Source organism: Punica granatum, unplaced genomic scaffold (assembly GCF_007655135.1).
Source record: "Punica granatum isolate Tunisia-2019 unplaced genomic scaffold, ASM765513v2 Contig00116, whole genome shotgun sequence".
Lineage (NCBI taxonomy): Eukaryota > Viridiplantae > Streptophyta > Magnoliopsida > Myrtales > Lythraceae > Punica > Punica granatum.
In genome coordinates, this window is record NW_022204102.1 from 356,442 (window position 1) to 362,855 (window position 6,414).

Sequence of the window (6,414 nt, forward strand, 5' to 3'; positions counted from 1 at the left end):
TCGGGTACAGGCTTTGGGACCCTGATAGCAAGAAGATCATCAGGAGCAGGGATGTTGTCTTCTTTGAGGACCAGACAATCGAGGATTTGCAAAGGTTAGAGAAGGCCAGTGTAGGCAATCCTCACGAGATCTCTATTCCTGTACCGGTTGATGTAGAGCATCCAATGGAAGAGGTACCTGGTGAGTATGAAGAAACCACGACTGGGGGTGAGATTCCTCAGGTAGATGATGATGTGACTACGGATGATACAGGCTCGCAGTTACAGTTAGAGCCTGCAGATCTACCTAGACAATCTGATAGAATAAGACGATCATCTACAAGATATCCGCCTCATGAATATGTGCTACTGACTGACGGGGGAGAACCTGAGTGCTATGATGAAGCTGTGGCACATGAGCACAAGGAGCACTGGTTGAAGGCGATGAATGAGGAGATGAACTCCTTGTCTGAAAATCACACGTATGACCTAGTGAAGCTACCGCAAGGTAAGAGAGCATTGAAGAACAAATGGGTCTACAGGTTGAAGACAGAGAACTCGCGACCTCGATACAAAGCTCGACTGGTAGTGAAAGGTTTCAACCAGAAGAAAGGAGTTGACTTCGAGGAGATCTTCTCGCCCGTTGTCAAGATGTCATCGATCCGAGTTGTTCTCGCACTGGCAGCTAGTCTAAATTTGGAGATCGAGCAGCTCGATGTAAAAACAGCTTTCCTACATGGTGACTTGGAGGAAGAAATATATATGGAGCAGCCTGAAGGATTCCGAGTTAAAGGTAAGGAGCATTTGGTGTGTAGGCTGAGAAAGAGCTTGTATGGGCTTAAGCAAGCACCTCGGCAGTGGTATAAAAAGTTTGACTCTTTCATGTTGAGCCATGGCTACACACGGACAACTTCAGATCATTGTGTGTTCGTGAAACAATTCTCGAATGGTGATTTTATCATTTTACTGTTATATGTGGATGATATGCTACTTGTTGGTCATGATATGAGCAAGATTACAGAGTTGAAGAAGGAGCTCAACAAGTCCTTTGCCATGAAGGATTTGGGACCGGCAAAGCAGATCCTTGGGATGCATATTTCTCGTGACAGATCAAGTGGAAAACTTTGGCTTTCTCAAGAGAAGTACATCGAGAAGATTTTGGATCGGTTCAACATGGGTAATGCTAAACCAGTTTCATCACCACTTGCTTCTCATTTCAAACTTAGCTCGAAGCAATGTCCTACAAGTGAGAAGGAGAAAGAAGAGATGAAGAAAGTTCCTTACTCATCAGCTGTAGGAAGTTTGATGTATGCCATGGTCTGTACAAGACCAGATATCGCTCATTCTGTTGGTGTGGTTAGTCGTTTTCTCTCCAATCCGGGGAAAGAGCATTGGAATGCAGTTAAGTGGATTCTGAGGTATCTCAGAGGAACATCCAAGGTGTGTTTACACTTTGGCACTGGTAAGCCGGAGTTAGTGGGCTACACGGATGCAGATATGGCAGGAGATATCGATTCCCGGAAATCCACTTCGGGATACTTGATGACTTTTGCAGGGGGAGCTATCTCATGGCAATCAAGGCTTCAAAAGTGCATCGCTTTGTCTACAACGGAAGCCGAATACATTGCGGTGACCGAAGGTTGCAAGGAGATGTTGTGGTTGCAAAAGTTTTTGCAGGAGTTGAGCTTGAAGCAAGAAAGGTATGTTCTACACTGTGATAGTCAAAGCGCCATTCATCTTTGCAAGAATCCCACTTTCCATTCGAGATCGAAGCATATCGATATCAAGTTTCATTGGATTAGAGATGTGTTGGAGTCCAAGCTGGTGAAGCTAGACAAAGTGCACACCGATGAGAATGGAGCTGATATGATGACAAAACCTCTCGCTAGGGAGAAACTTCATGTTTGCCGAAGTATAGCCGGTATGCTTGAAGCCTCCAAATAGTCGGGAGGGGGAGTTTGTTGGGCTTCCCTCCAATTTGGAGGAAGTTGGACTCAAATTGTATTGGGCTTTTATCGGGCTTTAATAGGCCCAAGAACCCAGTTTTTAGGGTTTATATTTCAGCATATATATATATATATATGGCAGCAGAGAACAGAAGAATAACAGAGCTGCAGATTTGAAGAGCGGCAGAAGTGCAGCAGCATAGCAGCACAAAACCAGGGAAGAGCAGACAGCAGAATTCGAAGAACAGGGGCAGCGCGCAGCTGGAGATCAAACCTCGATCGGGACGTCAAACGAACTCCGATTGGGACGAAATTTTGACAACAGCTTCACAACACGTGGGGCTAACTTCTGAACGGTCAGAATTTCTATTCGAGCTCTGTAGGTGCTGTTTCAGCTGATTTTGTGAACCACCCGGTGTGGGTGACGAATTTAGTATTTGGGTGATCCAAGAGAGTGTTTCTCTTGAGTTTGGTGATCCAAGGGTTTACCCTTGATGAAAGACATTGTATAACCTTCATAGTGGATCGTTGATTCGGAGTTGGTCCCGTGGTTTTTCCCCACATTGGGGTTTTCCACGAAAAATTCTTGGTGTTGTTTTACTTTACTTCTTGTTGGTTGATTTGATTAGTTCCTATCTCGATTACACTAGAAGGGGAGGAAGATTAATCGCTGCGTTATTGTTTGGTTGAGTACATCCCTAACCCCAACAATAGCCTTCGTCTGATCTCTCCCTGTTTGAGAGCTCTCTCACTTCTCTTCCCTTTGTTCAAAGCATTCTCTCTTCTTCCTCCCCATCTCTTCTTCCTACCCATTGCTTTCATCAGGTGCATCATTGAGATCTTCTTCTCCAATACGCAAGAAACAAAAATCAACACTCTGCAACATTCTTTAATTCCAATCACCCAACTCCCTTCTCTGTCAGTTCATACAACCCTCTGCAACAACCAAAACATCCTCGGCTTTGCTTCACGCAACAGCCAGAACAATTTCGACTGTACTCCCGCAACCAACGCTCTGCTCGTGATCTTACTAGCATTTACTACCCTTTCTTTAAGTCCTGTCACCACCCCTACTTCATCATCACAACACCTCCATCGCAGACAGAAACAACAGCCATCTCCCACTCCAAAACCCACCCTGCAACCACAAGACACCCCACCACCAATGGAAATGTCTATGGTACAGGACCAAGAAGCTCTCGATCTGCCAACGAACGAAGATGAAACGCAAGAGCACCTCAAAACTCTCTGTTACCATTGCGGAATCCTCGGACATTATCAAACCCACCGTACGTCCGAATTACCAGTTACCCCAAATTTCTACGGCCCGTGGCTACGTTTTGATAGCCAATCCGACCTCCCACCACCTCAGGTCTCTGCAGACCTCACGGAAACTCCGGCGCCGGTCTGGGCTACCCACCACCCAGACACCGAAACCCCTTCCCCAACGCTCCCTCGAGGCACGATACCCCAAAAGGCAAAATATCGGATCAATTTCAATCTCTCTGGAAGCAGTACAGACCTGACAGATGACAACGACAGCACATCCGAAGTCAATGCCGCAGGAGGAATGAACTCTGAGCAAGGTCCGAAATTTCCGACCGTTGAAACCCCGGAAAAGGCAGAGGAGACGGAAGCCACGCAGGATTTCTTGCACAGGGAACAAATCGAATCCGCTCGGTCTGGAAAGCAGGAAGCGAGGAGGAAGATTAGGGCTCAGGCTATATCCACAGACACTTTCTACTACGGGCACATAGCAACACAGGCCCAAATGGAAGCCCAATACCAGAGACAGCCCAATGAAAGCCCAGAGCGCGCAGGAAAAGCCCAATGAGCAAAACAGGCCCGGAGTCTAGAACAAAACAGGCCCACCGCAATGAGAAAAAACCCACCGAGCCCGATGCCTTTCTCTGAGGATTTTACCGATTCAGATGTCCGAACGCTTATTTTCCCACATAGGAAACAAAAGCATGAAATTACTCTTGAAGACCTGCTCAATCTCTCAATCCCATACACCAGGATCGTCAACAAAGTGGCGAGGACTATCGAGGGGTCGATGCATATGCAAATGGATTGGACTAGATATATAACATTGATTACAGTTGAGAGAATTAACTATAACAGACCGTGGTAGAGCCCTAATTTCATCACTTATACGGCTACCCACAATGCCAATCCATGGATGCCAAATTCTCACATATTCGGGATACCAGCACATCAAAAACCAACACATGCAGGGCGCAATATCATGTCGAAGAGATGGAAGAGAGAAATAACACCAAAGAAGTCCAAATGGCCGAGGAGGCAGGCCTTATCACGCGCTCGAGGCAGCCATGAGTTTACTAGCCTGGAACTGTCAGGGTGTGAGGGGAGCGCCGACAGTTCGAGCTCTACGTCTCATCGTCCAAAGCACTGTCTTAGTATGATCTTTCTCTCATAAACCAAAACAAACTTCCAGCAGTGCAATAAGATAGCAAAGAGCTGCAACCTTGATGACATCTTCTCGGTAGATTCCTTCAATGCAGCAGGTGGCCTATGCTTTCTTTGGAACACGGAGCTGAAGGTAACAATCCTTAAATCTTCACCATACTACATCCATGCTATGGTTGAGCATCATATTTTACCAGCCCCGTGGATACTTACTGCAGTTTATGGACCTCCTTACATGCATGCTAAACCTCTGTTCTGGGCTGAGCTAACAGATATTGCAAATACTATAGATTGCCCTTAGTTGATTGTGGGTGACTTTAATGAAATCTGTGTTGCTTCTGATAAAATAGGATGTCGTAATTATGTCATCATATTGCTCTTTCCTCGATACTTTTATTAATCAATCGGGTTGTGTTGACCTTGGTTTTGCTGGTAACCCATTTACTTGGAGAAATAAGAGAATAGATCTAGCCTCCATAAAACAAAGACTTAATAGGGCTATAGCAAATAATGAATGGAGAACCATTTTTTCAAGAGCAGTAGTTTTCCATTTACCACAAATTCGATCTGATCATAATCCTATCTTGTTAAAATTGTGGATGAACTCTTCCCATAATCCTAGACCTTTTCGTTTAAAGGAAGCTTGGACCCTTGATAAGTCAAGCAAAGAGATAGTCAAAATCGCCTGGAATAAATATGTCAATGGCTCAAAGGCCTTCCAACTCTCGTCCAATATTAGAGCAGTAAAAATAGACCTTAGGAAATGGAACAAAGAAGTGTTTGGATATTGCGATACTAACATTGCAGGAATCATGGAGAAAATTGAAGAAATCCAAAGAAAGCACCCCACGGTAGATACTAAGGCGAAAGAAGAAAAACTCACGGTAGAGCTGGAAGAAAATCTTATAAGGAAAGATCTAATATGGCGACAGAAATCGAGAGAACTCAGGTTGAAAGCAGGAGACAAAAACTCGAAATTTTTCTAACTTTCAACTGTCATCCGACGCAGATCAAACCACATTGTAGCCATCAAAGACAATGATAGAGAATGGACTCAAGATCATGAAGGAATAGGCAACCATTTTCTCAGGAACTTCAAGGAACTTTTTCAAACTTCCCATCCAGTCATACTCGAAGACATGGAAGATCTGATCAGCCAAACCATCACAGAGTCCGAGAATGAAATCCTAATCCAAATTCCAGATAACAAGGAAATCCTAATGGCTTTAAACTCAATTCCAAATCTCAAAGCTCCTGGACCAGATGGAATTCCTTCACTGTTCTACAGACACTACGGAGAAGTAGTCAAGCCACTCATCTTCTCTGCAGTAAAAAACTTCTTCATCTCAGGCTACATACTTAAAGAGTGAAACAGTACATTTATCTGTCTCATACCAAAGATCAAGTTGAGATACACAAGTTCTTCCTAGATGTCCATGGTATATCAGACCGCGCGTTTCGGGATTTTGGGAATGTAAGTTTTGAAAAAGGCATTAACGTCATTTGACAATTCATCGACGCGAGTTATCAGTTAATTACCAATTCATGCAAACTTATCAGTGCCAAGTGGGTTTAATCATGTGAGCGTCCCGATTAACACGTTTGTGGATTACAACTTAAAATTAAATGCTGAATGCAATAAATGTGCATGTTACAGTTAATTAGACAGATCATCAATTGATCCACTGAATGAAGTCTGAGTGTCCGTAAAGTTTAATTTTATTAAAACAATTCATGACACGGCGACCAAGACGGGTCCAGGAAGGTCGAGGATAATTTGGTCAAAATGACCAAAATACCCTCGGAATCTAAATGGCTTGAAAGAGTCATCGATACTTGAATTCATGCATTTTTATTTTAAAATTAATGTTTTAAAGTTGTTAGCATGCGGGGTTTACGACGATATTGAAATTGCAATTTGGACAAAATCTTAGAAATGTGTTTCATCGAGGTAAAGAGACCGTTCTTAACCCAAATAAGGTCAAAGAACTCTCGGCTCTTTCCTCTTGGGAAGAGTCGTGGGTTTCCTTGACCCATTTCGGGTTTCAAGCATTATCTTT